The 22,124-nt window shown below is 43.4% G+C and overlaps 1 long non-coding RNA gene across 9 annotated transcripts in view; it reads left to right on the top strand.

The window, feature by feature from the left end:
* LOC144378131 (uncharacterized) overlaps nt 1-22,124 on the top strand; it is a 149,664-nt gene that overhangs the window by 35,327 nt on the left and 92,213 nt on the right. For 3 of the 9 annotated variants that reach the window (XR_013439703.1, XR_013439702.1, XR_013439704.1), the window contains 4 exons: nt 14,353-14,633; nt 16,029-16,149; nt 16,984-17,303; nt 19,482-19,597. This is a non-coding gene — a long non-coding RNA (uncharacterized LOC144378131). The other 6 variants (XR_013439706.1, XR_013439705.1, XR_013439709.1 and 3 more) reach the window with 4 other exon arrangements.

Below are 22,124 nucleotides of genomic sequence, written 5' to 3'. Positions count from 1 at the left end.
GAAGACAGCACTCAAACATCATTACTTCTATTCTTAAAAAAAGAGATCACTGTGTGAAATAGCATTTAGATTTATAAAAAAGAATTTTTTGAAACCCTGTTATTTGCAACATGGATGATTCTGGAAGACATGAGATTAAGTGAAGAAAGCCAGGCACAGGAAGACAAATACCACATGTTCTCATTCATATGTGGAAGCTAGAAAAGTTGACCTCATAGAAATAGAGAGTAGAAGAGTGATTACCAGAGGCTGGGAGGTGGGGAGACAAGGGCGATAGGAAGAGGTTGATTAATGGGTACAAAATTACAGCTCGATGGAAGGAACAGGTTCTAGTGTTCTACACAGAACACTACCACACAGCACAGAGAGGGGACCATCGCTAACTATAATTTATCATATATTTCAAAGTAGATAGAAGGGAGGATTTTGAATTTCCTTACTACAAAGAAATGCTAAACCTTTGAAATGAAGAATATACTGATTTAACAGTTACATATTATACACATACACTGAAATATCACACTGTATGCAATACACATACAATTATTATGTGACAATGAAAAAATAAAATTAAAAATTAAAAAGAGGCCATTGTGCATATGAAATACTCAAAACTATTTCCAAAAAATTTTTGAAATAAAATACAATTTAAAAGGGAGCACAAATATGCAGGGGTTGTGGCTGGCTCAGTGGTAGCACGCTTGCCTTGCATGCGTGAGGCACTGGGTTCGATCCTCAGCACCACATAAAATAAATAAATAAAGGTATTGTGTTCGTCTACAACTAAAAAAGAAAAAACTATTAAAAAAGGGGGGCACAAATAACAAATGAAATAATAATTAAAGATGAACTAGGATATATTTTTCTCAACCTGAGGAAAAACTTCAGGATTTTATTGAAAAGTTCAAAATACTATTGGAAAAGTTAACAGAAAAAGATCAGTGTTCAGTAAAACCAGGGTTCTGCAAGTATTTTGTCCTGCGTTCTTTTTCCTTTGTAGCATTTTTCTTGGATGCTATTTCTTTGTCCCCCACATACATGTGAATTTCAGAGCGCAGGACTTTGTTTTGTTTACTATGTTCCTAGCATCTGGATTAGTACCTGCTGCATAGAAGGTGCTCAGTAAAGCACCTGGCTGAAGGTTTCCTCAATGGCCCTATTTAAAAGGTCAGGCGTACAATGTCCTCCACCCTTCCTTAGCTTTATCCTCCCTCCCAGCATGCGTCATCATCAGAAATGCTCTATGTTTTATTTATGCATTTTATCATCTGTCTCCCCGACTGAAGTGTTAGCTCTGCAAAGGCAGAGTTTTCTCTCTATTACATTCACCGCTGTGTTGACATCAGCTTTGCATATGGTCTAGGCTTGTGAACTAGCTGAGGCTGGGTTTGAGCTTGAGATCCTCCTGCCTCAGCCTCTTGAGCTGCTGTGTGTATGTGTGCCACTGTGCCCCGCTGCAAATATCATTCTTGAAAGTGTACTCCACATAAATGACATATATCAAAGTTGGGAACATAGGAATAGGTAAGTCAAGATAAAAATTAGAGTAGTGAGAATTAAAATCATTTGAACATAGAATTGAGTCTTTTATTTTAATAGTCATAAATAGAGTTACATAGAAATCCAATGATATGTAAACAGTTCTTAGAAAATGTGAACGTAATATAAACAAAAATAAAATTCAACATTAATAATCTGGGTCTAAAGATTTGAGATGATATCAGCAAAAGGCATAAATGTGGATTAGAAAGAGATTGGGGATGAACTTAAAAAACTTTTTAAGTCCCACAATAGAGGAGGAGTCAACAAGAATGATTTAATTCATTACATTGATGAACAAGTTCAAGTACAATTTTTATCAAGAAAGACAGTTACTTGGAGGAACATAAAAAGTGTTGCACTTTTCAATCAGCTAGAGGAGGATGAAAGCAAAGACGACAGAGTTTATGGAAATATTTTTGCATGTTATTCCTAGTGCTTTTTATACTTTAACTTAAAAAATTGGAAAAACAGGTACACTGTTGGTGAAAAATAAAAATAAAACTAATAGCAAAAAAAAACCCCCACAAAGAATAGTACAAAATAACACCACAATAAGATCTAGAATTCTGGGTCTTTAACAAACTTTAATACAAAATATTAAGACTTTCAAGCAACTAAGCAAACAGACAGAAGTCACCTACAAACTTTGCGCAAGATTTAAGCCTAAATCAAGATGACACAGAAAGACAAGATAGACTCCAGTATAAAAGAACTTAAAAGAAGGTAATTGTATTTTGATGAGGAAGTAATCCACAAGAAGAAAAATAATGGTCATGAATCTCGATGTGCCAAATCACGTCATATTCAAATTTATGAAATAAACACTGCTAGCAATGCAAAGGAAAAGTGATAAAACACAATAATTACACAGGAATTTAATACAAACATGTAGGCAAAATATAAACAAGGCATTTTATGAATTGAGCAGTATGTATTTTTTGCCTATTCATCACATCAAGGGCTTCCTTGACCCTTGGGGATTTTAGATAAAAATCGTCCAGTTTGTTCTCACTTCCATGGCTATGAAATGTCCATAAAACCTACCAATCTCCCTCCCTGCTTCTCCTGACTTCCTTCCCTGGAAACTGGGTGAGATTTACAGACAGTCAGACAGTCCACTTGAGCCAAGTATTTGTGGATTTAGTAACTCTACAAAAGGTTCTGAGAGTGTCGCCCGGCAGAGTCCAATGGCTCACTGCTTACTGCTCTGCCGATCCTTCCACTTGATATTTCCCTGTCCATTTCCACAAGTCCATGCTTCCCAGAGATGACGTGACCCTGGGAAGTAGGACACACCTGTCTTTGGCTTATCTCGCTTAGCATTGTGATCTTCAATTCCATCCATTTTCCTGCAAATGACATGATTATGTTCTTTATGGCTGAATAATACTCCCTGGTGTATATGTACCACATTTTCTTTATACGGGCCTCCATCGATGGACACCTAGGCTGATTCTGTAACTTGGATATTTGAATTTTGCTATGATTAACATGGGTATGAAGATATCGTTACAGCATGCTGACTTTAATTCCTTTGGGTATACACTAGGGCATGGTATAGCGGGATGGTATCATAGTTCTTTCTACTTTTAGTCTTTTGAGGGTCCTCCATACTGATTTCCACAGTGACTGTACTAATTTATACTCCTACCAACAAGATATAAGTGTTCCTTTTTTCTTGCATTCTTACCAGCATTTATTGCTTTTTGTATTCTTAATGACTATAGTTCTGACTGGAGTGAGATGGAATCACAGTGCAGTTTTGATTTTCTTTTCCATGATGACTAAAGATGTTAACATTTTTTTTTCATATAATTATAGGCCATTTGTACTACTTCTTTTAAGAAATGTCTGGTTTTTTTTTTTTTAATTTTGCCTATTTATTGACTTGCTTATTTGCTTCTTTGGTTTTTTTTTTTTTTAGTTCTTTATATATTCTAGATGTTAATCCTCTGTCAAAAGAATAACTGGCAAAGATTTCCTCCCATTTGAGCACACAGTTTCAATAGAAATATGTTTGTTAATTGCCCAGACATACTGTTGTACTAAAATACACTCCTTTTTGGACTGACCGTCTGATCCATTTTGCCATGTGCCTTTGAGTTTCAAACGTTTTCAAACATTTACTCCAAATATGTTCATATTATCAGTAATATTAATCTTCTTTAATACAAGACCCATGGAACATTAAAAAAAATAGAGGCTATAAGGGACAAGATGAAACTAAATATAAAATGCAAGTTTGAATTTTTCCCAGTACCAAATTAGATAGTCTTGCGAAAAATAGACATTTTCTAAAGAAAAATCTTTCCAAGAACTTTATAAAGAGTTCTAAGAAAAGTTTGATACTAAGAAAAGTTCTATACTAAGAAAAAATTATTCATATGTTAGCCAAAAAGAAAAACACCAATAATTTCATCAAATGAAAGTTATGTGTTAAATTCTATGAGCATGATATGATAAAAGCAGAAAACAATAAGAAAATATTGGAGGAGAAATATTTAATTGATGGAAAGGAAATCAATAACTTTTGGTTAGAGAGAACTTAAACTAGTAGTCATGTAATATTTAACTAAAAGTAATGAAACATTATTTAGCAAACTTATATGATGTGGCCAGAACTGAAGTCAAAGAGAAGTACATTTACTACTGCTAAAATAAGAGTACAAAAATCAAAGATGTATTTTACTTAAGAAATTCGAGGGAAATTCATATTTTTAAAAAACAGGTGAAAAGTAATATTCAAGGACAAAAGAAGAATAAATGTTGAGAAATTAGAGAAACAGTAAAATTGATAACCCATAGTTCCAGAGATGTCAATGAAATCTCTTGCATAGTAACTAAGATGGTCAAAATATGGCCTCAAAACAGTGGAGAAGTTTAATTTCACAGAGATAGTTTTTAAGAATTATAGATCAATAACCAAGCCCTTGTGATTTTATAGGTACATGCTTTCTAATAAATTAAACACTTTATTTCATGATAAACTATTTTATAGCAAAAAGAAATGGAAAGTGAAATTATATAAAGACAGAAGACTTGAGACCAATCTTACTCTTTGCATGTAGATAGAAAAAAATTTAAAAATATCAAGTCTGATCTTAAAAAATATATATGTTCCATGAGTACAGGATTATTTCAGTACTCTAAGGAGAGTTAACTATTGGGAAATCTATATTAAAAGGTTAAATTTCTATCTGTTTATTACAGAGTCATGTGAAAATGCCTGAGTGATTTTTTCCTAAATTGTTTGAGATTATCTACCCTAGTGTGGTCTGTCTCTGTGGTATATGAAAAATTCACTTCACGAGAGAGAATCCTGAGAGACCTCAAAGAGATTAGCAGTTATTCTTCAGAGCTTCTTCAGGCAACCAGAAGCCCATGGCTAGTCCATATTTAGCCGGATAACTCAGCGGAAATGAACAATAGCTTCATACGAGTCCCCATTGAAAGTCACAAGGGCAGACACTACAAATTGCTATCATTGATTTGTGATCAAACTCCTTCTCACATGGGCAATTCCTCACAGCATGTAACAAGGGGGAGTAGAAGCAGGGATATGCTTACTTAAAAATGGTCAATAGTTTTCTAAAGTCAATGGAACAAAGAAGTAAATTATAAGAACAGGAAAAGTAATCAAAGAAATATTATCATCATGATGAAGAGAATAAAGAATTTGGTAAGACTTCATTCCTGTTTCTGGTTTAAAAAATTTTAGTTAATATGAGTTTAAAGACTCTTGACTCCTCAACAAAATTTCTCCCTTAAACTAATAGCCAAATGTATACACCATGGTGAAACAGAAAAGGCATTTTTGCCATTGAAAAAGGTATTGCTTGATGTCCCCTAGGGTGTAAAATCATACCTGGTTGAGGATCACTATTCTGAAAGTGCTAGTAAATGCAATAAATCAGATCAAATTTTGTAAATTTTAAGTATTATTGTTGTTATTTGCAGAAGCTGTGTGTATCATCCCAGAAAACTTAAAAGAGAATTAACTATACTATTGGGAATAATAAGGAGAGTTCATTAAAGTGGCTGGATATGGAATAATTGTACAAAAACGCCTATCCAAAATATCCACAACAGTCAATTAGAAAATATAATAAACAAAAAGATTTTATTCCAAAATAGAAAATCTTCAGTAATAAATTTACCAAGGTATGTACTGGACCATGTATGGGGGGAAACATACAACTAAGTGAAGAAAATATTTTTGGACTCACCTCCACCATTGTCTTTTAAAAATGGAAACATTATTAATTACTGAAACCTGTCAATTGATTTCTATTGCCTTCAAGTTAAAGACTGAAGTTGATAACATGCCCTCTTTGGATTCTGTCCACTCATGTAGAGATCTGCTCCTGCTTACTCCCTGGGTTCTGGGAGTCTGAGAGGACCCAGGATACTTACATATAGCATCAAATGACATCAAATTTTGCTTTTTTCCAGGTGCATTCCCCTAGAACTTTAATTTTCTGCCGTATAGTTTTCAGCTTCTTGACCAGCCCATTACTGTTTTCTGCACATATCCCATTCCCTAGCCAATCAAAGTCTCCTACTAAAGTATGGAGTCTAGAATTGAATGCAGTATCTGGAGTGTAGTCTGACCAGAGCAAAGTTTTTTTGCCTCCCTCCTTCACTTTAATATTTTACTTAGTTACTCACTAACATAAAAATAGAGGTAACCCTGCATTTAATTTTTGTCTTTACCATTTATTAACAAGGTATGTAAGCTCTTCAATCTTCTATTTCCCTTGCAACGGGATAGGGATAACAGTACTTTTTCACAGGACTGTGATGTTAGGTGGCACATGGCACCTGTTCTTATCCCCTTTCTGTGTCCCCATTAGGCACATTCTGAGTTTCCCGTATCATTTTCCCTTCATTCCATGGCCACTGTTTATGCCAGCATGATATCTTGGCCAGACTGCTCTTGAAGCTGACTGGTTGGATTCCCTGTCTTCTTTAGCTCCCCACAAGTCCTCTTTGTAGCTCGCGCTTTGTAAAAACCCTAATTATATAAACGACTTCCCCTCTAATATTTTTGATGGCTCTCCCCTGCATCTCCAGCTCTTTTCTGCAGTTGGACCACATTGACTTTTCTGACATCATTTTTTTTCCCTTCCTCTCTCTGGGCATCCCACACCTCAGTCTGGCTCAGGAGTGCCTTAGCTTGCAAAGCCATGGCTTGAGGAAGGAGAATATTTCCATATAGACTTTCCTGCTGCAATATCCCTCCCCTACAGGGATTCTCAACTCAGAGAGAAAAGATCACAGTACAATGTATTTCTTCAGAGGCACTCCAAACTGCTGCTTTCCAGGGAGAGGGACCAAGGAAAGGCTGGTAGGCTGACTGGGGGAAACAAGAAGGATTCTTGGTGGGTTTTTCTCTCAGAGCCAGGGAACTAGCCCTGGGGCTCTGGAGGCCCCATTTCTAAGCACAACCACCTCCTTCTACCCAACACCTCATTGGTCACGGACACTTCTATTTCACGGTCAATTGGCCATAATTTCAATTATGTAGGAAGCTTTTATTTTGCATGCAAATTCTAAAACAACTCAGAAATCTGTGGAAAGGTCTTGGTATAAAGGACTAGAAATTTAAGTCTGAGGAGTGGGAATTACCCCATATTCTACATAACCATTCTTCCTGGCCCCAGCATGCATAGCAGGTGTTATGAGAGCAATTATGGAGAATGTTGGAGCGAAGGTATGTGGCACATCACAGATACTAAATATTCACTTGTCTAATGGTTTTTATTTATTTATTTTTAGCAAGGCCAGTTTGCTAAATGTATACCTGAAACATGTTTATATCTTAAAACACCTGGTACACCAATATATTCACAATTTAAAAAAAAATTATGAGATTAAAAGTCCTGAGTTTTTTTTTATTAAATTTATTCTGTTGTGGTGAGAGCATTTAGCATGAGATCTACCTTCAAAATAAATACTCAAGTGTCATCAACTATAGGGCCAACCACACACAGTAGCTCTCTAACACTTATTTATCTTTCGAGTCTCCAATTCAAGTGGGAGGGTTTTATCTGTGGAGACTGTGAACGTCTCCCTCTTCCTCTCTGCCTTAAGCTGACCAGCAGAATGGCTGGAAAGCAGGCAGTACTCCCAATAGAGGGCAGAGAGACCCTAGGACAAAGATTCTTAACCTTAATTGCCCATTAGCATCACCAGGGTAAATTTTAGTTCTTGGGCTACACTCCAGATCAACTGAATCAGAACACCCTGGTGCTTGGACTTAGGTATCAGGACTTTTTCAAACTCTCCAGGGCTTCCAAAATGTAGCTGAGGCTTGAGAACTGTCATTCTGCTCCTACCAAGACCCTCTAGTTTTCCCTTTGCTTCTCTTCCATAAGAAAATTTCCATGAACACCACCGCTGTGCCTTGAATGTGTTTCTTCCAATATTCAGGGGTCATGGAATTTAAAGGCCCGTGTGATAGGATTAGGGGGAGCTTTAAGAGGTGATTAGGTCACTAAGGCTCCTCCCTCATGAATAGGACTAAAACCCTTGTAAAAGAGACTTCACTTCAGCTCACTTGCCTTTCCATTCTGTGCCACGTGAGGATCTACACTCCTCCCCTCCAGAGAAGGCAAGAGCAGAGAGCAGCCCTCACCAGACAACCGAACCTGCTAGAGCCTTGATCCTTGGACTTCCTAGCCTCCAGAACAGTGAGAAAATAAATGCGCCTTTAAAAAGCACCCCGCCTCAGTTATTTTGTTATGGCATCACAGATTTAGGCAACTACTATGTTATTTTTTTCTAAGGAGAGAGAAGAGCTTATCAGGCCATGAGCTCTTCTCACACTGAATCTTCCTAACAGTGCTGTAGGTAAATACTAGCCTCTACTTTTCCAGGTGAAGAATCAGCCGCTCAAAAAAGCAAAGTGACGTTCCTAGGGTCATTTTAAATCCAAGTAAGTGGTGGGGCTAGAAGATGAAGCAGGTCTATCGCCAAAGGCAGCAGTCTCTCAGTTTCCTTCAGATGTCAACAATGGGATTTTGGCTATCACTTCCCCATCCTAAGGCTGAATTGAACAATATTTATGCTCTTTCATGACCCCAGGGATGAGCATAAGCTACGGAAGGGCTGAGATGCAGGCGATATTAAGCATTCACATTTCTGATCATATTGAATTCTTCTGCAATAAGTTCAGGACTCAAGATACCCCATAGGCTGCACAGTCACGCCTGTGCATTTCTGAGGACAAACACTATCACTCACACACAAACACAGATACACACGTACTGGCATTCAGTCATTAAACAAGTCTTTTATGGAGAACCTGATATACCAGGCACTGTACAAGTGTATATGCCTGATACTCAGGGTGGAGGTGAGTTTACTGAAAAGGAGTTTAAAAGCTCTGAAGACACTTGGCTTGGATTTTAAGCCAGTTTCCCAACTGTGTAAATTCAGTCAAGTCACTTAACTTGAAACTTTTTCTTTCTCGCCATGATTGCTATCTAGGAGAATCTATACACACATCTGTCTGGGTGTGTTGCTGGGTGGGTGGATGGGGGGACAGCTCTCTGCACAGTGTCCTCAGAGTCTCTCCCTGAAGTCATGCTGAGGCTCCAGTGGCGGCAGCCGGCCCTGTCTGCCCTCTCCTGCAGAGGTGTCAGCTTCCATGGGGATCAAGTGTCAAGCCAGGATGGCCAAGGCCAGCCAGAGGAGACCTAGAGGCTGGGGGCACAGGTGTGGGCATGTATCAGGGTGCAGGTAGGAGCTGGATCTGCCCCTTCCTTCCTCTTGGAATTCGCCTGACTGCTCCCAGGGCTGAGGCCTTGCCTGCAGTCTCTCAGACAGACAGAAAGGTAGACAGACAGACAAATGGACTTCCTGCAGAGTAGCCTGGTACTGTGTTTAAGAGCTTGGGTTCTGGCCTTGAACCTGCCTGGGTGAGACTCACCCTTATGCTTAGCCAGTAGCCTAGTAAAGTTACAGAGCTCTGATGTCCAAAGATGGGCACATATCCACTCCTCCTATTTTAATCCTCAGTCTTCTTCAAATTTCCTGGCTTTTCTCCTTTTAAAAAAAGAAATCACAACTGATTTAGAGAATATTTGTTCCTATCAGAGAGTCATTTCCTTTGATGGCACTTAACAGGGCCCTGCAGTGTCACGGTGGAAACAAAATATGTTAAACTGAAAGACGGACACAGGCCCTGTGCCCAGAATCACCAGAGACTCTCAGAGAAACACTTTGGCAGGACAGCTGCACTATTTCTCCGCTGGGGAGTGAGCAGACCCAGATTTACATCTAGATTTCGCTACTGTGCAACTCTGGATGATGTTACTTAACCTCTCTGAGTCTCTGCTTCCTTCTTTGTGCTTTGAACAATGGTCTTAAAGAAACTGTGTTGTAAACCATTGATTTTATGGTTTCTTCTCTGATGTCCCGATAAAGGTCAAATTCCCCTGTCAAAGATGTTCATCAAAATGTTCCCCTCCCCCGAAGGTCTCATCGGCATGGTTATCAGAAATATATTTGGGGGATGATTTGATTACAATCTACTCCACTTGACTGTGAACTCCATGAACAAGGACCTTGTTGGAGTTACTCACTGCCTTAGCTCCAGGCAAGCCCCAGGCCTGACACACAGGACGTGCTCAAAAGGTATTTGTTGAATGATGTGCTCAGGACGGCCAAGCTCATGCAGTCATACTTGCTGACTTAAAATGTGGCCCGTGCCAAGAGTTCTTGGGGTGGATTCATGTCAACAGACATCCCACGAAACTGACCTATTTTACAGATGAAGTAACTGGCCTCCGAGTCTCTGGGACCGAGCTGCCTTGGAAAAAGCAAGATAATGTTATGGAAGTCACCTTCCTGCAGGTCCACTCTCATGGGGCTTGTGGGAAATCAAGCCTTGTGAGGGTTCCTCTCTCCTCAGCAAGGACATTGTGCCCACAGAGACACAAGGACATTTTCCCACCGCACTCTGTGGGCAAAGCAGTGTTGCTGGGGACAGAGCCTAATGCTGGGAGTCGAGAAGCAGAGTCCCACTGAATGACGGACACAGCTCTGAGACCTGAGGTGGGAGTCTGACGTCTGAGAATAGTGGCCGTATCACCCAACTGTCCTGAGGATTCAATGAGATCATACAACTGAAGCATCAGATCAATGACAGCGGATGAGAGCACACTGACCAATTCAAGTGTCTCTGGGTCCACTCTGTGAGCAGTAAGCAAATGAACGTAAGCAGATGGGGGCACTGGAACACTTTCCTTTATGGTACAGTGACAGCTGGGAACCAGAGAAAGCCAACTCTAAGTCATGACAAATTTGGAAAAATCACCATTTTGCAAAAACTGATTTATACAAGAATCATCAACAGAGAGTAAGATGAGTGGGTGCGAGGAAACTTACATCATCTCAAATCTCTCCCTACAAGGTACTTATGGGTCATACAGTGACAGTCATGTCTTTACAGAAGAGGAACCTGGGGTGGCTACCTTACCCAAGTGATTGAGATCAGCATCACCAGTAACGGGGCAGACAGGATGCACCGAGAAGGACTCAACGTCGTGTCCACAGCAGGTCAACCCAAAATGCTTATCTAGAATCTAACCACGAGGCATCACCAGACAAACTCAGGCTGAGTTTTCTTTTACAAAATAACCGGCTGGAACTCTTCGAACATTCAAGGTCACGAAGGACAGAGAGAAGTTGGGAACACAGCCCCAGACAGAAGGAGTTAGGAGACACATGGCATGCGAATGCAACGTGTGATCATGGAAAATGGAGCATCATTAGGAGAACTGACAAAATTGGAATAGGGACCACAGACTAGATACAAGTATGGCACCTATTTTAAATTCTGGATCTCCATCATTGTATTATGTCTATAAGAGAATGTCTTTGTTCTTAAGAAATGCACCCTGAAGTCTGTAGGGATTAAGAGGGGGATGAGATGACCTTACTGAAGGTCTTGACCCTTGGTGTCACTGAATATTGGATATAAGGCTGCATTCTTGGGGGTTCCCAGGAAATATGTCCTGGGCCTGAGTAGGCATTCAAGGAGTGATGAGGTGTTGTTCTCTGCAGACAGACATGAACGGAAGAGAATTAAGCCTCTGAGCTATGTCACCCACCAGGTATGACTGGGAAGTGAGGGGTTCTTGTCTCTGATAACCCCCAAACTTCCCTCCCCCTACCCATCAACTCCCCATTCCTCAGAGAACAGGCCCCAAACATAACGTTCTTCTGTTTCTGTAACTATCTCTGCTCCCAGTCAAAACCGGCTCGAAAATACATTGAGACAAAATTAACTTGACAGGGAAATGGATATTTGAATGAAGCTTCTGCTTAAAACAATAATTTATCATGTTCCACTGTACATCGCCACAAAACCAGGACCACGGGTGGTTTAGCTGAAATGAGGGAATTCATTACTCCTGAAACATCTCTGGGACCTACTTCACAGGGTTTAGGAGTTGTGGGGAATGAATGAGGGAGCAGACATCCACCAGCACCCCCCGCCCCCCCCCACATGTACCAGATGCTACTGGGCGCTTTTCATGCCCAGACACATTGAATTCTTACAGTTATTCCAGAGAAAATTATCAATGCCCAACTTCACAAAGGAGGAAACTGAGGCTCTTTCAAGTCTGAGGGCTGAGGCTGAAGTCATCCAGCTAGGACGTGATGGGAAGTGTTTGGAGACAGGAAAAATTGCTGTTACCCCCAGCAAGGCCAGAATGAGCTGCCTCGCTCCCTGCATAGCTTCCTAACCTAGGGAGACCAGATCTGTGACGGTTGGTGTGAGCAGCCACAAACTCTGACCTGTCTCGGGACACACGGTCCTCTTGGGTGTTCTTATCTATGTCTGGCAGATGCTGGAAACCCAAGCAAAGTGGAATGGATGAGGAGTCCCAGTTAGAGGGCTTGCAAAGCAGTTCCTATCATTTACTCATTTACTCATTCATTCTGCAAACACAAATTGAGCTCCTACTATGTACTGGGTGCTGGGGATATAACATGGAGCTGAGAATCTAGAGTTCCAAAATCTGGTACTTGGACCAGCAGTCCTACCTGGGAACTTGTTAGAAATGCAAATTCTCATGTCCCACCCAGATCTTCTGAGTCAGAAGCTCTGGGAAGTAGGGTCCAGCATTCTGGGCCTCCGCAAGTTTTCCAGGTGATTCTGACGCAGGCAAACATTTCAAAATGGCTACACTCAAGGGCACATAAAAAACAGTGACTGTGATAAGGACAGTCTGCAAAGTTGTTTACAGAACAACTTTGGAGCTTTGACTATTATGAAAACAGCCCAGGACTATCTGGAGATGCCCTTGTCGCCTCCACTCTGTCTAGGAATCGACTGTCTTGCCCAAAGACGAAGCAGCTTCACACAGTATCCTGCAAGCGACCCCTGGTCTAGCTTGGTCTGGGTACCATGGTCTTGCTGGGACCCCAGGGATGCCCTGAGGGACTTCCGGTGGGGAAAGCTGATGGAAAAGGAATCAACCAGGACTCAGGAGAGCAAACACTTTCTTAGGTTTGTCTCCCTTTCATTAAATGAGGCGCATCAGTGAGTCAATCAGGATTTACAGTAAACAGTGATTCAATCTGGTGGCATCAAACCGGGAAGGGAGTGTGAGAAATATTTGGGACCATAGTTCACAAATGTGAATGCAGGAAAAAAAAAATCTTACGGGGAATTTATCAGACATTCAGATTGTCAGGTCACTCCTGCAGATGATGCTGTAGCAGGTCGGGGGAGACCCAGAGTTTGCACAGTGTATAAACCCCTGGATGATCTCAGTGCAGGTGGCTTGAGGAATATCCCTTGAGAAACATTGTCTTGTGAGATGTGCCCAGAGAGGCCGACTCTCGGTTTCAGCCATATGCCCAGGCTTGTAACCCGACCATCCCTGGCTTCTGGGCACCTGGAGACAGGCCTGTGGTTCGGTGCAGCTTTCTCGGAAGAGGATGAGTAACGCCTGTGTCTGATGGGTGGCAGCAGGGATTAATAGAGACTTTAGTCTGGCTGTGGAGTAGTTAATGGACTTCTATGCAGTAGAGAAATAATGCAGGCCTTCTCATTTTATAAAAGTTGCTTTGAAATCTAATTAGAATGTGAAAGTTGAGATCTCAGTCTATTTTTAAGCAAAGCATGAGTTCAGCAGGAGTAATCAATACTGGAGCTGTGAGCTGCCCGTCAGCCTTTACTGGGAGTGTCTTCAATAATGGGACCAGAGGATGGAAGGAACCGGGTTGGAAAAGGATGAGACTCTATTGATGTGGGAACAGTTAGGGGGCAGGTCATAAAATCTCCAGACTCTCAAAAGTCCTGTCCAGAACACCTGAAGGCAAAGAGCAAACAGCTGAAGAGTGGATTGTGGCCTCTTCCATTAAGTGAGGGGCAGCAAATATGCCCTATTTTGACTGCCAAGGAGCTATGGGGTGTTTGGCAGAAAAAAAAAAAAAGAGCATAAAGTTTTAGAGCCAGATTCTAAACTGAAGCTCAGCCCTGATCTCTTCCTCATTGTGTGATTTGAGCATTCTTACAACCGTACTGAACCTCAGTTTCTCCACTTGCAAAATGTAGTAATAACACTGACCTTGAAAGTAATTAAAGTTATAATGGTGACAAGAGCTAACATGTATTGAGCATTTACTATGCACTTTCTGTACATGTGTCAATTCACTTGATCTTTATAACTACTCCATAAGGTTCAGGGAGGTAGACAGACTTACCCTAGTAAATCAAGGAAAGCATTCGGGATAGTGTCTGGTACAGAGTCAGTGCTCAGTTAATATTTGTATTCTTCCCTTTCCCAGAGGACCATCAAGAAGCTCATTTCCAGAGGATGGAAAACTCTCATCCACTGCATTTCCCTGGCAGGCAGAGATGGCTGCTGGCTGAGTTCTCCTGAGCCAGAGAGAGGGTTCCAGAACTGCTGGTGGGGTGTTTCTGAGACTGGAGCCGTCCAAGGCAGAGCAGGCAGTTTGGATAGTGCCTGCCCGAGCCAGCATCCACAGAACCCAGAGACACACATGTGATAACCGTTGGGGCTGCTTCCCAGGAACATCCCACCCAGATTTGCCTTCTTCGAAGAAAAGTAATGCAAAAGGCCATTTTTCACTTTTAAATAGCTTTCATTCTATGTCTTAATAAATGCACGTTTGTTGATTTGTGTAAGCATGATGTGGGAAGTCTGCAAATGGATGTAATCTGCACCGAGGGCACATGTAAGCACCAGCGAGCACTTTTGAATAATGAATCCCTCCCGTAAAAGACGGACGCTATTCATAATAATTCCTTGCTTTTCTCATTTTGCGGCGTACAGTAGCGATTAATCAATTTGCAATGTTATGTCACCCGCAACAAATTGCTAGCACCAAGACAAATTTATTGCTTTATGATAAAAGAACTTGTTTAGGTAGAAATAAATTAAATTTGGGGGGTTGTGATTTGGGTTTGGGGTTGATGTTCACATAGGTGACCCAGAGAGAGTGGAGCAGGGAGGTGAGAGGTCCAGGTGACTCCTGTCTGGAACTGGCCCCCCAGAGAGGAATACAAGTGCAAGAGGGACCCTGGCACAGCAGAGGCTGCGCAGCTCTGGTGAGAGAGAGTGAGGCCAGGAGCGCAGTGGTTCTTGGGAAAATCTTCCAGGCTCCCTGCGTCAGTCAGTGTAATTTGGAGCTTTTCACAGAGAGGTTTGGACCATCAGCAATGTCCCAGGGAAACAACCCTCTTCCCCTTCTCTGCTTCACCTGAATTCAATCCCAATTTACCTCCAATTGTGGGTGAAGAGGACTAATGTAATAGTAACCGGGGAACTAGGTCCAGAGGTCAGAGGACAAGAGATGCCCTGAGGATTTTTATTTATCAAGGGCTCCTAATATATTAAAATATGGAAGAATAAAAAGGCCAAAATGGGATCAACAAAACTGTGGTGTAAAAGATATCTTAGTCAACCCATGAATACTTTTAACACATCCAATATTTAATTCTGAATAATCGCGCTATCAACATGGATGCTGTCAAAGCTTCAATGTGAGGCTTGTCAGGATACGAAAGTTGGACTGATGGGTCCTGTGGTCCCCCCACAGCAGGGGTGACTTGGGGACATGCAACACCGTTTCTCTGTCTCCGTTCAATTCACTGAGCAGCAGCTCAGGGAAGCACTGTGCCCCAGGACTGGAGTCAGGGCTGTTGGAAATCCATGCACATTTTGTTTGTCATTAATTTATACTCCATTAATCTGGAATCTGCAGTGGGATCGGGGGCTGATGTATTAATTCTGCCCTCCCGCAACACACACACACACACACACACACACACACACACACACACACACACACACACAGGACCAAGGCTTCTTCAGCAATCTGCTCGATAAACGACTTGTAAGAAGCAGGTTTCAGTTAGGAACCAAGTCAGTCCTGTGGCCCTTATCAATGGATTTCTCTGGCCCAGCTCATCAAAATAATTTTCATTTCTGTTCTTACAGCAGGCCCTGGGACCACTTCCCAGAATGCCTTGATACACCCTATTCAACTGCAGAGGAAGAACCCCCGTGACTCTCCTCGGCCCTGGTCTCTGTCATCCGTGTCTCATTTTAGCCTTGGAAGGTGTGTGCGGAGGCCTCCTGCCTGCCTCGTCTTGTGCAATCTCTCTGCAGTGTCTGAGCGGCCTCTTGGCTGCCCCCCAGCCCCAGTGCCTATGTCTAGAGCCAGGTGCACAATGCGGAACAGAGAACTCAAGCCTCTGGGGCAGCACCCTTTGCGCTGCCTCATGACCGGAGGGGTCCAAAGGGGCGCACGACAGCCCTGGGGGTGCTGGACTCACCTGGTGATGGCTTCTTTCTCCTCCTCCTCCTCCATTCTGCCTGCTTGCTGGGCTCCAATCTGCCCAGGTTCCCTTGCATACCTGTCTGGGCCTGCCCACTCCTGGACATTTCCTAGCCAGGGGTCCTGGAGCGGCTTCCGACCCTCCGTGGGGCTGCTTTGCCCCTGCTCCTGCTGCCCGCCCGCTGGCTAATTCTGATTATTTCTCTTTCTCCTTGCTCTCTTGGGCGCCTTTATTCCTGACCGTGCATTTTCTCTGGACTCGGGATTTTAAAAAAACCCACACTGCTAATATCCTTGTCAGCCTTTTCCTGAATCATTGCTGTGCAGCTCCAGGGAGCCACGGGCCAGTGCCTTCTGACTGGTGGGCTCTGTCCCTGGGCCTTCCTGTCCTTGGGGTCCCGGAGTCCCCTGTTTGGGTTTCCTTGACCCCTGAAACAACATGCAAAAGGCCTAGATCTTCTGAGAAAAGCCCAACTAGAGGAGGCGATGGACTGAGGGCTGAGGATCCGGCCTCCACCTCTCAGGTGACCCCCTCCTAAATGCTGTCTGTTTTTTAAAGCTGAAAGTGCTCTTCATCATATGATCTCATTTGCTGTTGTTGTCTCTGTTTTACAGATGGGCAAACTGGACTTCAGCAGGTGCAGTGATTTTCTTAAGGCTGCACACCTACTAAGGGTCAGTACTTTGGTCTCTGTATGCATTAACTGAGGTAAGGGAGAGATGATGATCATCCCATCTGACAGATGAGGAAACTGAGGCTCCAGCTGCTGCAAAGGCTTGTCCCAGATCACAGCCATGAGAGGTGGTACTAGAAGAGAGATTCCAGCAGCCAACATCCAGGCCAGAGATACTAGGCTGAGCTCTGCTGTCCACGTCAGCCTGGTCACAGGGCCAGTGCCCAGCTCTCTCCTTCTGGATTGTGCATGAAAAGCCAGGTCAGTCTGGGCAGGGAAGTATCCACCAGAAGGTACTCAAGAGCTCCAACTCCAAGAGTTGGCAGAGGCTTTGGGAGGTGTCCTGGTTGCTTCTTTTCCTTACAGGAACACGAGACTTTATGGGAAATTGGGTTTCTATTTCAGGGTGCAGGCCACTTAACTGCCCTAGCTCAGCACACCGTTTGGCCCATCTCAGTCTGCTCTGGGATGACGGACCAACTAAGACTTGTTGGAAGACAAGTTTCCACAAATCCTGCTTTAGGCCTGTCCCACCCATCAGGTCTCAGGAAGAAGGCCCCATTTAGTAAATGTCCCCTCTTCCAGGCAGCCCTTCCCTGACTCCAAGACAAAGCAGGCCCTCCCTCTATTCCTAGTGATGGGACCCAGTGCTGCCCCATCCTCCCCATCTCAGCTGAGTTGTGGGCGTAAAACCCCTCACGGAGGCATGACCCGTTCACCTGTGTGTAGACATACCATCACATGCCCAAACACGGCTCCTCATACATGGCCACCCCTGCCTTCTCACAGAGAGACACAGAGACACTGTCCCAGGCAACACACACACACACACACACACACACACACACACACACACACACACACGTGCACCCTGCAAACAAGTGCAGGCCCCGTTAGAGACAGTCTGCTCATGTCTACGAATGTCCAGGTGACTTCTTCCAGGACACGTGTCTTCCCTCCCCCAGGTATTGTGTGTGTCCTCCCTAAATCAGAGGCCACAGCTGACTCTCTGGACTATGGGGATTGGACCCTTGGCCTGCTCAGGATTAGAGCTTGCTGGGTTCTGAGCTCCAACACCGGGAGCTTCTGCCTGCTCCAACTGGGCCTCTCTCTGCTTTCTTTTTCCCCCTCAACCTGGCTGTGACTATCTCTAGGAATCATCTGCCCACATCACACTCCCAATCAGATAGATGTCCCTCCTGTGGGCCTCAGGGCCACTGCTATACCACATCCTGCTACATCAGCACTTTCTCAATGACTCCTGAAGGTCACCTGTTACTCTCTGAGTGGTTTCTCCTCCTGGCCACTGATCTGCTTCCCTGCAGACGGACCCGACCGACCCTTGCTGACCAGGCTGTTGATCCAGTGGACCTGCAGGCTAAAAGGGGGGAAGGAGAGCCCAGGGTCCCTGCTGAACTCTGATTTGCCCCTTGAGACAAAGATAATGTGAGTCCTGGGAGAGGGCAAAGTAACAGAACATAGATCCTGGGGTCTTAAACCCTAGAGTGGCCCCTTCCCAGATCTGTTCCTTTGGACAGTCACTTGGTCTCTGCCAACCTCAGTTTCTGTTTCTGTAAAGTGGGTATAACAATGTGAACTTTATAGGGTTGTTGGAAGGATTAAGCAAGGTTCAACACATGTTAAAAAGAAATAGTTCTTAAAGTACAGAGCGCTCTAAAAACATTAGTGCATAGATTATTATTAAAGCAATTGCATTATCTCTATCCCTGTGGCCTCTTAAGTCCCCCTGACACTCCAGCAGGGTCTGAGAGGAGATTTGAGGATGGCTCAGTTGCCCATCCTTTAGCAGAGGAGGGAGGTGAGAGATTGTGCAGGGCCTGGAGCCTCTCTTGCAAAGTAGGAGAAAACTGGGAGAGAAAGTGGCTTCCTTTACCATGTGGTGTGAACTGTCCGGGGCCCACTACCTCTGGCCAATTATTGCCTGAAAGGCCGAGGAAGTCACCCTTTTCCCTTGAAACTGAGAGGAAGAGAATTTGGGGATAAGAAGCCTTACATGGAAAAGGACCACCTCCTTGCTGATCATCTCACACACACTATTCCATTTACCCACAAACAATCCAGGAAGGATTTATTACAATGGAAGACGCTGAGGTTCAAAAAAAGATAATAGCCCCTGAGTGACTGAGCTGGGACTTGAACCCTCAATTTCTGACTTCATCTGTCCAGCTGTTCCCCAGCCTCCCGGCCACCCTGGGAGGTTGAACAGTAGAAAGATGGGACCAAATTGAAATGAAGAGACCACCAGCTCCTTGTCCTCGGAGGCACAATGCTGAACAAATCCACCCTGTGAACAGCGTCTACTACGCATCTTATGCCACAGAATGATTTAGATGAAGACCTGGTTTAGGCAGCTGAATACGAAATACGGCTTGTGTCTTAGAGCATTTGTATAAAAAGACTATTTCTTTACTGTCACAGCGTCAAAGTCACCTCTGCTTGGGAGTTCTGGCTTTTCACCTGAGCATGAAATACTAGACTGGTCTGGAAGGCAGAAGACGGCGGAGATTTTCCTTGAGCTTGTTGGAGGGCCTCTGGTAAGTTCTGTTCTTTCCCTGAGCCTCAGTTTCCTCAACTTTAAAACATGGTTTTCTAGGGCTGATTTCTCTAACTTGTAACCGCCCCCTAAACCATGCCAATGTTCTTCAGTGTCAACTCGTGTTAGATCAACAAAATGTTTTTTTCCAGCCTGTGAATTTCCTTAGTAGAAAATCCTAACAAAGGTTGCCACTTAGCATTTGGTTAATGCATTTATTAAATCTAGGAATAAATTCACATCAGGTATAGAAACCTGTTTTTTTTTTTTTTCAAAAAAATTTTTTTTAGTTGTAGTTGGACATAATACCTTTATTTTATTTATTTTTATTTGGTGCTGAGGATTGAACCCAGGGCCTTGCACGTGCTAGGTGAGCGCTGTACCGCTGAGCCACAACTCTAGCCTGAAACCTGGTTTTTGAATGTTGGCCCCAGTCCGACTCTATGACTGTCAGAAAAGAATATTTTTCATTTCTAAAATGCGTGTCCTTGTCACTGATTGAAGTTGTGGCTTTCCTTCATTTAAGAGAAGGCAGCCAGGTTCCTGTTCCAAGGAGAACTGTCCCCCTTTGTCTCTGTCCCAGGTGACTGAAAACCCTTTGCAGGGTTCTCCCTCCTTCCAGAACAGAGAAGTAAGGGTGTGTGGGTGGGGGGCAGACACCAGCTTTGGCCCCAGCCTTATGCTGAGGAAGACTCAGCCCAGGGGAAGTACAATTTCAAGGCTGTTTTTTTGGGGTGGGGTGGGGGATGGAAGTAGGAGGGAATCAGATCTGATTTCTGCTGCCAACAAATCAATATGTTGACAGAGCCGCTCTCCCTGTGTCCATTTAAACACCCATCCCCGCGTGGGATTCGGGCTGACCGACTCCTATTGCCAAATGCAAATGCATTAACCTTCCAATTGGGTAATCTAATAAAAAGGATCAATGGTCTGATTCGGTGCTTATGGAGTCATTTACTGCAAGCGAGAGCAATTTAGCCAGGACCCAGATGGGCGGCTTGGGGGAGCCGGCAGGATGGCTTCAGCCGGCCGTCCTTGCTTGCTGACTTCCCGGGCATGGCCCGCTCTGCCTGGAGAGGCTGAGCCAAGCGGGCCGGGGAATGAGGAGGGTGTTATTCATTCATTACTGCCACTTTAATCACTTAGAGGTTCAATTAAGTATAAATCATTAGTGGTATTTCAAGTTACTTTATCCAGGCCCCGTGCATAACACACTTGACTGGCGGTGGGGAGCTTTCTGTGACTAGATTTAGCGTGCGACTGAACAAGGCAGTCATATGGGTTTTTCTGCTATGAAATTGATAAATGAAGCGGGCATTCGAGGTACAGCAGTAATTTCTGTGGTGCAGTCAAGTGCTCGCTCCCTTGTCTCCTCTAGCAATGAGGGCATGGGCCCCTTTAATACGACCACTTTCCCCAGGGGCCCCAGAGGCCAGGCTGGGCCGCAGGCCTGGGCTTGATTTCCTCCCAGAAGTTCCCAGAGCGAGGCTCGGTTCATTAGTGGGAATATACCTGGGGAGGAAAATGTAAAAGAGGAGAAAGGGGAAAGGAAGGTCCCCCTCACCCTCGTCTGCTGGAGCTGATGCTGTCACGATTTCTGCCAAATAGCAGCTGGCAGTACAAGAAGGATCCAACGGGGCTTCTCTGTGTCTTTCCATGTTCCCAGGGATGCCGTTGTCCCCTGTGGCCGGCATCCCTGTCTGGGAAGCATATTTTCTCCTAATCGGTTTTACAGCTCTTTTAAAGTAATATGTCAGATCATTTTCCCCATATACATAGTTAATGAAAGTAACCCTACAAATTCATTTTAAATAGATGGAAGTTGTTATAACCCTGATCCAGAATTTATGACATTCATTACAATCTTGCTGAAGTAGGTAATGTAATGGACTATTACTTTTATTATCTTTTTAATCCCTCAAAATTATTAGGAACTGACTAATATTTGGCATCACCCTGTTAATGTTTAAACAGAAATTGATACTTTAATTCGTCTAATAAATGACGGGGGCACTCTGAGTGGAAACAAAAGCCTGATGGGATTTATCTCGATCAGTCCCAAAGACTTTTAAGTGGGACTCGGGGTTCTGAATGCAATTACTTCCAGGCAGAGTGTCTTCATCAAGGACAGAGGGGTAGAGACAGAGTTAGTGTCAGAGAGACCCAGACGGACGGCCATGACATAGGGTGGGAAAGAGAGGGAGAGAAATTCTACTGGTATGTTCAAGTTCCAGTTCTGATTCACAAGAAGCTCCCCATTTGTAGCGAGCTCTATGTATCTTTTTTTCTCCCTGCCCTTTGTCTTCCCCTCCCCTCCTTCCCAGATTAAAAAGATTTTTCTTTATAACCACTCCTGTTAGTAATCAGCTTTATGGCTAAGAATTCTCAAGTGCTCTAGAATCTGTGCGTTGCAGAGACAAATGATTGGGCCACATTTCTCCTAGCAAGGAGTGGAGACCCGGCTTGCTCCATGGAAAATAATGACGGCTGCTAGATTTGCAAATTACCAAATCTCACCGTGAAGTGGG

Source organism: Ictidomys tridecemlineatus, chromosome 5 (assembly GCF_052094955.1).
Source record: "Ictidomys tridecemlineatus isolate mIctTri1 chromosome 5, mIctTri1.hap1, whole genome shotgun sequence".
NCBI lineage: Eukaryota > Metazoa > Chordata > Mammalia > Rodentia > Sciuridae > Ictidomys > Ictidomys tridecemlineatus.
The sequence above is the reverse complement of the archived record's forward strand: the minus strand, read 5'-3'. Positions and strand labels throughout refer to the sequence as shown.